This window comes from Pinus tabuliformis, chromosome 6 (genome assembly GCF_031772625.1).
Source record: "Pinus tabuliformis cultivar Carrire ecotype Pingquan chromosome 6, CPIR1, whole genome shotgun sequence".
NCBI classification, from domain to species: domain Eukaryota; kingdom Viridiplantae; phylum Streptophyta; class Pinopsida; order Pinales; family Pinaceae; genus Pinus; species Pinus tabuliformis.
In genome coordinates, this window is record NC_142292.1 from 524,779,013 (window position 1) to 524,794,827 (window position 15,815).

Consider the following 15,815-nt stretch of genomic DNA (forward strand, 5'->3'; position numbering starts at 1 on the left):
AAAACATGGACAACATTGCCATTATAGTGCCATCAACATCCTCAATTCCCTTGTATCCCAGTACATAGCTGATCAAATCTACTAGCATTCTGCCCAGGTCATTCAGGTAGTGATATCCAATAGGAGGAGTCCTTATAGTTTCAGAGCTAGGCTGTAGAAATAACTGGTTAATTTTGGTAATCTGGGCACTTGACAGATTATTTCCCTTGTTTATCAAATCCAACATGGAAAGAGGGGTTAATGGCCTTGCAGTATGGAAATGCAGCATCTCATTTATGGCTTTTGGGGTGATGAAGAACAAAACAAAGCCTGTAGGACTGAGAACAACTCTCTGGCAAGGATCATAGCATTCCTAGCACTTGTGGATCAAGTCTGGGAGGGCATTGACTTGAGGGAGGTTGTAGATGGGCAAATTTGAGTCCCAAATCCCTAAAATATCAGCTCCATTAAGGTGTTGGGATTTTAGTTCATTGAGCATGTGGATATTGAACTTAGAACCCATTGGAAACCAATCTAACATCTGATAATCTACATCTCCCAAGGCTTTCCATGTTATCTCCCTTTGAGGGGCATTCAGAGGCTGGACATTCAGGGCTATTGGTGTCTCCATGGCTACTGAAGCTTTTGAACTGTAGGTGAACCGGTTTCAATCGAGCAGAACAATAGAGAGGAATTTTTTCTTGCAATGGGAGTGAATTGTAAGAAACATAAGGCAAATTGAATAAACAGCAGTTGAAATACTGTCTAAAGGATTGATAAAACAGTAGCAGGACTAACCAAGAGTATTTTCTGTGGTGAATCTGGTCAATTGAAATTTCTAGTTCACGACTGCACGAACTAGCTGTGAATTCAGCTTAATTTGTCAAATGCGGCTCTGCAGGAGGTTTATGACTTCACTGGTTGAAAATGGGTGCAAGTCACTGTGTATTTGATGGTGAAAACAATGCTTTACAGTCTCTTAACAGTTTGCTAGAGGAAATACGGATAAAACCAGGCTCATGGAATGATTTTGAGGAATACCTGGTAATTTCGCCGGTAAGAGTTGCAAATGCAGGTGCAATGGAGGTGCCGGTGGTCTTGGAATCAGCTTTAGCAGGTTGGCGCTGGTTTGAATGTGAGCAGCATGCAGAAATAGCTAGAGTTTCTTTTGCCAAAAGTGGAAAAAACATGACACTTTGGCCTAAATATGGATTTTTGGCAATATTGGCGCGTTTTTGGGATGACGTCAGCATGACATCATCGGGTGGGGTCGGAGTCGGATGACGTCAGCACGACGTCACCGAGTGATGTGGCAGGCTGCGATTGGTCCACAGGGATAGTGAGGTGGCGGCCATATCAGCGCGGGGGCGGACGAAGGAGTTGACGCGACGGCGAGGTGGCAGTGACGTGGCTTTGACGTGGGGATGACGCAAGCCTGGCAAAACAGGTGGTAAGCGGAACAACGGTAATGGTTTTCTCGGACCGCTTACAATACGACGACGGTTTTGTCAGAGGCCGACCTGAGAAGCTGTGAGGGCGACGCGTGGCAGAGGCCTGACGTCACCCTCTGACAGTTTCTCGGGTGCTAAACGTCGAACCTCGGGCCCAACCCGATATTCATAATAGCCGTCCGATCAAAAGTGCCCGATCGGACGGTTGACGGGTTGATGAGATGATCGGTGGATACGACAAGGGGCGGGATTATTTTAATATTTATTTTCGGGATCAGTGCTTGGCGGAAACTCTTGGGATATGGCGGGTTTATAAAGGTTTTTCAATGCCCATTCAATATAAAAATGACCCGGCGCCCATACTTTGGATAAATGAGAAAAGTGGGTTTTTTGTTTATTTTTGCAAATTAAAGCGGGTATAGGTAGAACAAGGTCTTTTATAAGGTTTTCTTTAGCAAATGAAGGTTTTAAGGGGCCAAATGAATTCAGAAGGGGGGAGGGGGTTGGACTTAGGTTCATCAAAGTGACCAGATGCCAATTTGATCCCTGACAGAGGGCATATGGCTATAATGCCAAGGGGAGGGATATTTATACAGTGTTTGGGGTTTATACACCATGGTGTTATAATACTAGGGAAAGGGTAACATAGGGGGCTTATATAATAAAGTTAGGGGTTAATATGGATGAAAGGAGTGGATGAGGGGAGACAATACTAAGTTTATTTGAAAATAACTTAGCTTAGAGAGTAGATCAAAATGAAAAGAGTTTTAGACAAGAAATGTGGCTTCTAATAGAACTAAGAACCACCACAAAACCACCAATTCTTGCATGAATCTCAACTGATGATGGGATGTTAGTTATGGATGGGGAGAGGGGAAGAAGGGAGGTTAGACATGCTTCTTTGCTTTGCTGCCAGCTGATAGAGAAGAAGGATTTCTTCGTCCATTGACTTTGCTTTGTGAAATAGGCTAGCACACCTTCAATTGCAAGGAGTGACATTTCTGCAACCCCAACTGCCTACCCATCTACTTGCCTAGCATTTTTTGTTTCTTCTTGGAGGGTGCATTTGGACTTGCAGCCCCTTATCTGCCTTTTCTTTTCTTTGGCTTTTTCTTTTGTTTTTCTATCTACTTCTACCCTTATTTCCTCCAAGGTCCCAGATTAAGCAGTTGGGAGCCTTTCTTCTCTACCTGAACTACTTGTCTGCCAAGATTACATAGTTTGGACAGACTTCTTTCTCTATTCTACAACTGAAAATTTAAAACATAGCATGATCCAGATTAGACTGTTGGACCATCCATCAAAATTGAGTCCACCACAAGCTATAAGCACAGATTGTATTCTTTTGGAAATATGTGATCTTTGCATCATCAAAGCAGAGCATATTTGGACCTTCCCTTGCCAATCATGAAATATGAAACCTATTGGTATAGGTAGCTAACAGGATCCTTCAATGATCACTACCTTTCTGGAGACATTCATGAAACTGCTACGCGACAACAAGGAAGTAAAAGGACTACAAGAACTAATCACTAGGTGCGCAGGGTTAGGAGAACCGCGCGTGGTTTGGAAACTTGGAAAGCATGCATTACGCACAGGAAGGGAAATGAGGTTGACTGTGCAAATCGGCGAGTATGAAATGGATCAGGTAATCCTGGATCTCGAATTGGATGCGAATGTATTGCCGAAACAAACATGGGAACGCATGGGTAGACCCACACTACAATGATCTCCTATTCAATTGTGAATGGTGAACCAACAGAAGATCCCCCCATGGGGAGATTGCAAGGGGTAACAGTGGATATTGAAGGTGCGAGTGTGTTGGCGGATTTCGAAGTGATAGAGATTGCTGATGACAGCAATCCCTATCCCGCGCTACTAGGAATAGATTGGGCCACCGATATGAATGGAGTCATAAATATGAAGAAGTGCAAAATGATTTTTGAGAAAAAGTCACTACGCATAGTAGTACTGCTAGATTTGGATGAAGGAGTGCGATACATTGAACCAGTGCGCAACGATCATAGTGATGATGATTTCGATTGCATCTACAAGATAACTGCATGAGAACAAGACTGGGTGAACCCAACTTCATATGGTAGGATTTCATGGGAGCGTGAAAGCTCCTGGACTTCGGATTTGGGCGAAGAGATAAAGTGATGGTAGAATCGACTGCACGAAGTAATAATGATTAATTTCAACATGATGGTTAGATCATTGCGCTACGTGACAACAGAGGTAAGGGATCTGCCTATGTATGATGGGTTGACAGCGGTGGATGAATTCTTGGACAAATTTGAAAGCGCAGTGCCAGAACAGTAGCGGTTCGATGCTCTAAAATGGGCACTGTGTGCGACACCCGCAAGGTGGTGGGGTACACATCAGGGAAGTTTTGAGGACTGGTGTTGATGTAATAGGATGAAGCACCTATGATTTGGAAAACCCCAGCTAAGGACGAGAGCCGGTTACGGGGGGCAAAACAACTTGTGCGCCCACCTTTCCCGATGGTTACAGACATATGACATGTAGCCCACACAAGCGCACACCACTCCTAGAATAGAGAATCAGAACAAAACGTAGCAGCAGGAAAAGCGAAGCATGCCAAGGATTATCCACAGAGAAGCATTCGACAAGGTGTGCGAAGTGTTGAACAGGGTTCACCAGGTGAGACACACTGACTGGGACCTGTGGGTACTAGTGGTTCAATGTGCCTATGGGACCATATGAAAAACCATAAATGTGAAAACAATTCCAAGGAGGCAGACTGAAGTAAGGATTATAATCTCTAAGGAGCATGCAAAGATGAATCCACACGAAATAGCACCCACAAGTGTGACAGTGCGTGAAGCCCAAGACGAGGAAATCACATAGCTACATGAAGCAGAACACATAAGACTTCAGGAAGCCATTCAGCAAGGGAACCTTATACTTTGCAAACTTGAAAAGGACCGGGTATGGCTAAGGAAGAAAAGCATTTTGATGGACGCAGAGGTCAAGAGGTTGGAAAATGAGAGTAAGGGAGCATGTCTCTTCGATAAACCAAGGATGGAAAGGCAAGGTGCGAGTGATCATGCTAATGAATTAGAAGACTATTGTCGAGAATTAATTAGTTTTTTGTCATGGCTAGGACTGTATATCACCAAATGTAGTAACTAGGGGTGCACACTACAAATAGTAGAGCACGCGGTGCCAATCACCACGATGACAGATGAGGATTTTTCGCAGACTATACTAGAGGGTGAGATGGAGCCTCGCATAGGTGGTGTGACCACCTGACTAGCTATAGGAAGAATAGTCTTAACACTCCAGGCAGCTGAAAGGGAGCGCAGGACTATAAACTATTCTACCTGGAAGCTGCACGCTCTGACAGGTGCGCGCAGGAACAACCTGTCACAAGGTTCACGCCCACGCATGGAGGGATGCGCTGCCACGTGGGTGGGCTGGGAAGTGACCATTAGTGTCATTGTTCATGACGGGATGTCTAATTTGAGGCCAAATGGAGTGGGTGGCATGCATTTAAGACAAGAGTTATGGGAAAGATTTCGAAAAATGTATTGCCAAGAAAGCATTAATGCCCGGAAATTGGGGGAATGGTCAAATTCGAATTCAAAAGGCACTATAAAACTCCAAGGGCTAGCTAGCAGACAACACTTGGTCAATTGGGAGTTGAGCGGTTGAATAAAGTGCAAAGTGTTGAGAGCTGAGCGAGAATAGAGCCTTTAAGTTCGTAAAAGGCCGCATACAGTGCAGAAATTATGACGGCCACTACGGATGAGTTGGGAATTGAAGAAGGAACCGTCGATGAGGCTGCATAGACCCCCATGGTCCATGATGTTCCCAAAGGCACTTGGGCTGTGACAGAAATCCCTAAATCACCCTGGACGCCGAGGCCGAAGAAAGATAAGCAGGCAATGGAACCAGTATGCATGTCCCTGAGGAATCCACAACACAGTAAGTTATCAATGGAAGAAAAATGCAAGGCAGTCACCATTGAAACAAATGAAGAGTAAGAGGACTTGCAAGCTCTGATTACTAAAGTAGAGGAAGAAGAAGACGTGGAGGAATACATCCAACCGATGTGCCCTGCAGCGAAATTTCCTGAGTATGTCCCTCCACAGAAAGGGAAAGCCAAAGTACCAAAGGATTTGGATGCAACAAAGAGTGCACTCCATACCCCGCTCCTCCTCAATGGAATTACCTTTGAGGGTCTGCTTCTAGGATGCATGCCCACCCTGAAATTTGAAGACTGGGACCTCGTGGATAGCGAGAAGTTCCCACACTTAGAAACGATGAACCTGATGAAACAGAATACGGAGGGGTCGGCAATAACGTTAGAGCCACAAAAATGGTTGTGCAGTGTGGAAAAGGATGGGTTGCTTCATCTGCTATGGATACCACATTTCCACTGCACGCCCATCACCATTTTCATCATCAGGCAGCTGCTTTTCCTGGTGCATGATGGGTACTTATGGTTGGAGGAGCATATTCCCATCATGGCAGATCTCATCCACTAAATTTCTCGGCTTCCCTGTAAGGGAAAGTACCCCGCGACGATTGCAAGGAAAAGCTGCGACTTAGCTCTCGCAGAGGCCATGAAGAAAAAATATAAGCTCAAGAACAAAAAGATCGGTTACGCTATCACTAGTATCAAGGATAAAGGGGTGCATGTAGCCACCCAACTCCTGGTTGGTAAAGTAATGAGAAAATGTCGCAGCGATGAAGTACCAGTGCCAGTAGTTCTGCTGGCCAAACATTGTACAGAAGGGCTCCAGTTTAACTGGGCCGAGTTCCTCAGCGAAGAGTTTTTGCTCAACTGCCAGGAGGCCCAGGGAACAGGGTAAGACCTTCCACTACGCATGGTTGCTCTTATCCATCTTGTTGGCAGTAGAAGAACTGCCAGAGGACAGCCAGTTCCCGAGCATTGACCGAGACTTACCAGAGGCCGCGAAGTATGCTTCACTCTAGGCCACCAAGGACATGAAACGGATTCACGATACCAAGATTTTTTGGGTGCTCATGGAGGTGAGCATCCGAATGTGGATTAATAGGAGGTCACGCCTGTCCCCCACGGTGCAGAACAATTTGTAGAGTTTTCCAAATTTCAAGGCAGATATGCACAATATCTACATCAGAGTGCAAAAAGATATGGCGCAGTAGTGGAGAAAGCTCCCATTCATAGCCAATGACAACGCGATCTTTACACTATTAGAGATATGGCCTCCCGAGTGGTTTGCCCTAAATTTTGCAGAGTTGGAGAAGATAGCAGTGCAAAAAAGGAAGGATGATGCCAAGCTGCATGTCACCCAACTGGCCGAGAAATGGCTCAACAAAAAAGCGACAGCCGAGGTCTGGGCAGCCTCCGAAGTGGAACAGGTAGCCGTAGAGCATAAGAAGGTCATCGAATCAGTAGTAGCAACACAAATAGTATATGCCACAATAGTGCAGGCAGAGGAGGGCCAAGCAGTGTCTACAGATCAGGAGGCAGAGGACATAGAACTTGCAGAAGAGAGAGTGGACCCGAGGGCCACCTCTACACAGCTCAAGCAGTTGCGCATCGCAGAAAGATCGGGCTCACGAAAGAAGGTCAAGGCCTCGAAGCTGGCCATCAACCCGATCACCTTAACTGAAGGTGATCTCCATGACATCGGCAAGACAGTTCACGATGTCACTAGTGAAGCGCTCCAAGACTTTATGACAGAGCAATAGACTATGTTGGGGGCCCTAAGGGCGCAACTGTAGGAGTTATAGGTACGACCCCCACAAGAGGGTACCTTGTCTACCCACGTCCCAGCAGGCACGTCAGCAGTAGAACAGATGCTTTGCTTGAAGATGGCCGATATGATAACCTTGCCAAAGGGAGCACTAGTCTCGAAGAGCACAATGGATCGGGTGACGCTTCATACAATGAAATGAATTGGCCTTAACTTGGTTTTCCTTCCCCGTGACACACTTTATCAGCTGTAGGATGGGATAACGGCAGAACTCTGTGCCAGAGAGAGCCACGCAATCCAGGTTCTGAGCGAGTAGAAGATTAATATAGAATAGCTTAGCTTGTAGTGCGACGAGTTGGTGTCGTAGAGCCGATAGTTGGTACAGACAATTGACGATGCTTGCCGATGCGTCCCATAGTTGTCCATTACAGTGGAACTACCAACAGAGGTGCAGATCCACTGTTTGGCAAGTAGAGTCCGTAACACATGCGAGGAAATAACAAGAGTGCAGCTAGAGCTGAATCTCCAGATTGCCAAGATGTGGCTAAATGCATAGCCTTCCACTCCCCCAGAGGTCAAAGAACAGTGCACCAGTGCTATTGCAGCAGAGATGGAAGAGATTGGAGGTGAATTCCACGATTGTTCCAACATGTTGGAGCAGGCGTTGGAGGTCCTCACTATGTTGCAGGAGGACCCCAACATTCAGCAGCTGGAGACCGAGGCATGTGAACTCCAGCAAAAATATGATAGCATTAGAGGGACTGTGGAGACAATAGTCCTTACTCAGCGGCTTGCAAGGATGCATCAGACTAAGACTTTAAAAGAGCAGGTGGATGCGGCACGCCACAAAGAAGCAATTCTAAAACTTTGCGTCCAGCGGTGGATTGATGAAGCCTTCACAATCATGGAGGACATTGAAGGAAAGCTTATGTATATTCAAGGAATGCATGCACAGATGCAGCGCAACACACTAAAAATAGAGGGTTCAAAAGCAAGAATGCAGCAGGTTCAACAGGCAGCAGCTCAGTGCGCTGCTGACATTCAGGCTGTTCGGGACTGGCTAAAGGGACTCCGCGTCAAGATCGTCACGTCGATAGAGTGACTCAAGGATGAGTCACGATGTTTGTGTTGGGGACCTGTTGGGCATGGAATCCCCCCACAGCATGTTTTGGGGCTCAAAGCCCAAGTCTTGAGTATTATTGTTGAAAAGACTTTGCGAATTGTGGGCGCAGAGCGCAAATTGTATGTTAGAGTCATAGGGTTGTCCACCCGAAGTTTTGAATGTAGTGTCGGCCTACCCATGGTCTGTGGACCATGGGATTGTATAAATAGAATGAGGCTCTAAGTTGTAAAGAAAATTAGAGATACATAGAGGAATGAATGGAGTCTAGAATATAGCGAGCATAGAGTAAAGTTCTAAGTGCTTTGGGTCATATTAGTAGGAAGAGGTTCTATAACTGAGTGCGTAGAGGCCTAGTAGAGTCTGCATCTGAGTGTGTGAGCCCCTACAGCTGAGTGTGCAGGGTGAAGTCGAGTCTATAACCAAGAAAGAAGAATAATAAAGAGAAGTTTGATTCCAAATCTTGTGTATCTATTTTGAGTTATTATATGGTTGATATCTTTTGCAATTATACTGTTTTATTTATCTCACACACTGGTATGAATGGTGAACACTGTTAAGTATAACTAAACACATGCAGATAAGCTAAGTGATGAACTAATATCGGGTTAATAGTAAGGGATTGGGTAGTAACATGAATCGAGCCCCGAGTAGGGCTGCGCGAAGGCAGCATCACAGGCTGCGAGGTACTAATAGGTGTGCGTAGCAACGTGCATGCAGGGTCAAACCGCAGACCACCAAAAATCATCAGACATCTCTAGTGTGTGGAAACCTGGTTCTAGCAGCCTCCCATACTACTTCAGTTGAGACCTTAGTCCGTGCTCCATGGACTGTTGCCGAAAGGGCCAGTAGTGTCAGGATTTGTTTGGCTAAACCACCTCTGAACCTGGGCCAGGCCCCTACAAGCCAACAGAAAGAAACAACTTATTTTATCAAGAAAAAATAACTATGATTTTTTCACAAAAGCAAAAGGTCTTCAAAAACCCTATCTTGTAATTCAAAGTGATTTTGACTAAAAAAAATAAACAATTTTAAAACTTAACCAGTGTATTTGACAGAAAAAATAAGAATATCAATCACAAAAAGACATTCAAACTTGTTTTGATCAATCAGCAAATCATCCAATCAAAACCCTAAGGTGTTCTTCTAAAAAGGCCTAATCTTGAGAAAATCATCAACAAAGCAATCAACTGAGTTCAGAAAAGACAACACACAATCCAAACAAATAGAATGACACTTTTAGAAAGACAAATTCAGGCCTGGGTTGAAGCTATAATGATATTTTCAAAAACTTTCTAGCTTTACGTGGGTCTCCACTATGCAATAGTGCACATGTGCTCAGTTGCTACGGCAAAAAGGGAACAGAGATACACTCTGTGTATAAACAGAAATAGTGAAGGGAGGAAAACTTGAAGAAAAAATAAAAAACTTGAAAATCAACCAATCGTATCTAAAAGGCCATTAACTTATGAAGACTCAGGACTGGATAAATCAGAAAAATCAGAAAGCGAGGCTAAGGAAAAAAACAAGAACATAGACGTTCCCTAGTATGGTCGCCATTTTGTTACACTGGAAAATCCATCTTATAGACAAGATATGTATCCCTATATCCTAAATATAAACTAGAAAAAATAATGACAAATGAACTTACTCTTTCCCTAAGTTGAACTTATTCGAATTATAAGTAGTTTAACTAATGGATAGACCTCTTTCCAGTTTCACGAAATGCCTGATGAAGATCCCTGGTTGTGACTTGATTCAGATCTTCAATGCTTGGTAGAACCTGCAAACATAAACCATAAAAAGGATCAACACCACTTGTGATATAGTAATTCAAACAACTTGGCCTAATGATCAAGGAAATTAGGGATTGAACTTGCCTTAATGAACATAATAAACGATTGCAAACTATTCATCATTCACAAAAGACAAAATCAATGGGAGAAAGTGCTCATTTGTATTAATTAGAAGATAAGAGTAGCGTTACAACCTTCACCTTGATGCCATGATGTCCCTCCCAAATTCCTTCAATATCCTCCTTAGATAACAATCTCTCCAATCTCAAACTAACAACATAAGTTTGTATTCTTTGAATTCTGACCTCCTTCATCCCTTAACCCTCTAGTCCTTTTATAGATCAAAGAGGGGGAAGTTTCAGATCCCTAAGAAGAGGATGAACCTCCTTTAATGAAGGATTAGGTTACCATGAGAAAAGGGATGGAGATGCATCTTATGAGGGTTATAGTTCGAACAGTCATCACCTGGAATCTTTCAGTTGAGAAATATTCGACCAACTATGTTTATAGAATGTACTTTTTATTTTTACTTTCTAGAATTCACCTGCATGGGTTTATAGTTTCAGATAGAGTGCAGCTCTGCACTATTATCAGAGTAAATTTTAGTGCACGCGTGGGAAAAACTAGAGAAATCAACGTAGGTGGAACTTAACAAGTTGTGATAGCTATTTGACCCAAATTTCTCATGGACTTTAACATATTTTGAGTTGTTGGACTTCTAAGGGAGCTAGCTTCAACATGTTCACGGATGGTAATAAGATCCATAAACTGATCAAGTGTCATGGTGATAAATTGACGTGTCACAATGTTTTGTCCCATTTTGCATTGATTTTATTGGCGACAGATAATGGCATTACATTCACTGATGCACCAGAATCAACCAAGAAATTATGTGCATTGAAATTGAAGATTTCAAAAGTTATCAAAAGATGGGGGTAGAGTGTATTTACATCCATTGTTAAATCGTTAAGTACATAATCAAGGGAACTATAAGATGTACCAAATCCCTTGTCAGAGGAAACATCATTACCTGTGGTGGACTACCCAAGTGCATGTAAGAGGATGTTTCGTTGGCTCGTGATCTTTGTTAGTTCAAACATAGAAATCTTCGTATGAACCTTCTTCATTTTGTCAACTATGTTGTAGTCTACAACATGAAGGATTTTCAAAGAGTCTAGGGACATAACTTGGTTTGTGAATTCTAGAATGTTGGTCTTATTCTTACTACTTATGAAATAACTTTTAATCATAGCTAGGTTACCAGACTTTCTCTTAGTGTTATGCATTGAGCTGACGGGTGGACTGATATTTCTTAAAATCTTTTCTTTAATTTTATTTTTCCTCAACTCTGGTGCAGTAGTCGGCCCTTGGCTTCTCAAATTTTACTAGTTGGTCTACTTCTAGGCCAGACCATCACTTAGAAGCCACTTGTCGAAGGTACTCTTTTGGTTCATGAGTATGCAATTAAACATGTTTACTATGTACCCCACAGTTGGAGTCTCTTCAGTTGCAACAACTTTTGTCTTTTCCTCTCCAGGCTCAGTCTATCCCTTAGCCATTACCACGTCAACAAGATTCATAGAAAGAATTATCATGGCCTTATTCCACTATGGAAATGTTTTCTCAGAATGATATTCTTAATGATACAAAAAATATGCCAACTCATTTGACAGAGCCTTGAAAGTACAGATCAAGCTCTCAAGATCAATAGTTTCTTTCTCTTTGGCCTTACTTAGAGAGGCCTAAGACCTTTTACCCGTCTCCTTGGAGTATTTAGCTAGTTCATCATCTGAAATGACTCCAATCACGTGCAATTCCTTTTCAACCACGATTTCATCTTCATAATTTCCAGTCAATGTTTGTTTTGTATTTCTCTTTACAAACTATGCAATGCTGGTCAGCAAGGTAGAAGTGTAATAATCGATGGTGATGGAGTCATGAGGTTTATTGTTTTCTGAGAAATTATTCAAAATGTGGTTAAACCTCTAATTAAAATATTTCACTTTTTCCTTTTGCTCCATCTTGACACTTCCTATCTCTTTCAATAACATGGTAGGGGTCCTCAACAAATATCTCAAGGAATCTTTTCTTAAACCCCCTCCTTTTCTGGATGGAATTCGGAGCAAGACTATGATACCACATAGGTATTCTATTGTCTAAGGTACATGAAAATAGTATACATGCAACATCATCATGGCATACCTCAATTATTTTCAAATGTAGGTAGAAGTTGTCTAGATGGTCCTCCGCCTTTATTTCTCTGTCAGGATTATACTTCATTAGGAGATTTTCTAGATGCCTTGGCATCTTGTGTAACACACTTGATAGTGCAAGTGGGCCCTGAGACATCCAATAAAAATCTTGTTCTACCATGTCCTCTTCGTTTTCTTCCCCTTCTTCTTCAGAGTCTGATTGGTCTTCTTCTTCTCTGCCCAACCCACAGAAAGTATCATCTAAGAGAACTACGTTATCACTGTCACCACCGTTGAAGGGTGGAGGTTGTTCTGGTTTTTCTGTGTTTTCTTTAGAGTCTGCTAACTCTTCAAGGGTGGTGAGGACTAACGCTTAGACTTTTGAAACCACTATCCCAGTAGTGGTGGTTTGGTTCTTCTTCGTAAAATAAGGAAGAGTTTTTATTCCAAGTATTAGTCTAATAGCTCTCACAAAATTTCGGGTGATGGGGTGGATCACCCAGAGCTGTTCATATGTGAGTTTGTAAGGTTGTACTGTCTCGAGCTCAAAAGTATTACAAACTTCAGGAATAGGTTTTGGGGAGTTACTGGGAATATTATTACCTTGACATGAGGAAGTAAGATTAGGGTTTGGTGTAGGAGTCCCATATGGTATAAAGGCTTGGTTTTCGAATCCTTAAATATTATCCTTGACTCTAACTGTTAGAAAGAGAGAGGGATGAAACATTGTCTTCGAAAAGCAAGAAGGTGTGCCTAGTGAGTGTCCAGTTATAAATGTGTCCAGGTTCTTATACTGCGGAGAAGGGAGAAAATTGGGCCTCTAAGTGAGAGGTAGTAATACCACCCAAGAAGAGACACACATGAACTGGAAGGATTTATCTAACATCCACCGGAATAGTCCACAGAGGATGTGATGGTTGTGACAACCAACAAATGAAGAAATATTTGTCTAATATCCTACAGAATAGTCCACAAGGATAAGACAACAATAACAACCATTACAACACATTCTCAATAAGGTAAGTACTAAAACAACTGAAATAGTTCAACTATCTTAGCACATGTGAAAGAAAACATGAAATACAAACATCCACGGAATAGTCCTAAGAATATTCATAGTCCATACATGAAGAATGTGTTGGCCTTGAAGGCTTCCATTATTAAGTAAAAGTTCCAAGACACATGTTTACAATGTACATCACTAGCTCTAGTAGTGGAGAATTGGAGCCACTCCTTTCTCCTCAAAGAAATAGCTTATCTCTCTAATGCCTTGCGGGAGGAACCAAGGTGAAAAGTCTTTTTCTCATACAATGAGGGAGTATATATAACCAAGGGTGACTCTTTGACTACCCTCATGACTATTTGACTTCCTATGACTTTTTAACTTACATGAATCTTTACATTCCATGTGTTTCCTCTGGAATTTCACTTCACAATACATTTTGAATACAATACGCATGATCCAAAATAGTGTTGTCACATACGACCACTCATGACATGACATGACATGACTGTTCAAAAATTATATGTTACAGAGCAATGGAACACATAAAATATATTGCAGAAATATAAATACATAAAACAAGAGAGACATAGATATATGTGGTTCACCCAATTTGGGCTACATCCACGGAGAAACATCCAGCCCTTCCTTTTATATTATCTAGAAAAATGAAGAGATACAACCTACAATAGATCGTTGTAATTCCCTCTTCGCTCTCACACAATATCCTCTCTCTTTCTCACTCAAAATACAGATCTACATAGACACAATAAAATTCCCTCACATATACTGAGGGGTTTCCATCTAGGGAAAAAAACCCTAAATTAAACACAACTTATACCATCAGATCTTTGCCTAATGAATGGCCCAAATTGACTACGAAATTACAACGTTTTACAAGGAAATTTTACATCTATTTTAGCTTCGTGGGCGCTTCCCTCGATCCCCTACCAGGGGGGGCTCCAAATAATCATCGTCTCCCCCCCTAGACCCCTCTGGCAGCATACCTTTTAATGGGCGGTGTTGCCATCACATTACGAAATGGGGTCCAATGCGGCAATACCTCTAAATAAGAAAGAAAATCAGGCTCCACACCCAACAATGACTACTGACATGGATTGCTTGATGATGTGGAAATGTCAAGCCACTGTTGTTGATAAGTTTTGGATGCCTTCTTGAAGATGTTTTCCTTTTCACCTTTATATGGCTTGGTGATGAAGAACCTTCATTGATCTCAAGTCTTGGATAGTGGTCGTAAACTAGTGTCCCTTCACTTTCTCCTGATCAGTCAACTTGTAAGTTCAGCTATAAGAGATTCTTTGAGCATGATTCCATCCTTCTCCTTCTCCATCATATTTCCATAACATGATAGGGTACATATTCCTACATTTCACTCATGACAATACAACATCCATCTAAAAACCCCCTAGTCTAAGATGGTGCATTTTGATCCACCAATTGAGCCCGAAACAAGTGACAGACTGGGAAGATAGACTTAGTGACTACGTAGATGCACATTTCAGGAAGGTAAAGGGAAGCCCTAAGACTTGAGGAACCAATTGAGCCCAGAAAAAGTGATTGTCTGGGAAGAGAGACTTAGTGACTATGTAGTTGCACATTTCAGGAAGGTAAGGGGAAGCCCTAAGCCTTGATTCTATGAAGTGCACAGTTCATGCTTGGATGAGGCACAAGACTGCACAGTTTCTGAAGCCAGTGGGACAGGTTGAAGGGATGGGAACAGAGAGAGATCACTGCACAATTCTAGGAGTCAAGGAAGGTCAGTCTACTATGCATTTATGCAGTTCAAGGTCTCAGGGGATGAGTTTGAGGCTTAAGGTTGTTAATTTCTTAATTTAAACTGGTATGGGGACATGATTGCGCAATTCTAGAGGTCAAGGTCGGGGCTTGGGCATAGAAATTGCGCAACATAACAGTCCTGGGAGGCAGGAACTGTGCATTAAGCAGTGCCAAGAAGCAAGGTCATAGCTAGAGGATTGAGACGGCATAGTGTGCATATTAGGAGAGACCTAGTGAAGCTAGGTTGCTAATTCGGGAAGTTTTTCTGAAATGGCTATGTGGGATCAGTGAGATCAGTGTGAACAGTGATAAACTTTGACTATGATCACACACTTAGAATAATTTGACAACACGACAACACAGATCATTCGAACACATGAATAAATCATTTCCCTTTGTGTGACAACTTTACGGAAAGTTACAACAAGTGTGACACTTAAGATAGACTTTAAGAAGATCACGACGACACTTATAAGACAATGCTCAGAACTTTGTGAATGAGTGTGACAGATATTTACATATTTAGAAAAAATAATATACACAATGAAAGACCCTTGAAACCATTAGAATAGTTTTGTACACATTACATGACAACCAAACATGCCAAAAGATGACAGTTTACCCAACATGAAAAAGGGAACAAAACACTTCAAGAAAGCTCATGAAATAAGCTTTTGTATTTGTGACAACAATGTACAAGACCAAGGAAGGCTCTGAAATTGAGTGTAAGCCAAAAATTTAGAGGGTGTTGTAGCAGCTGTAGCAA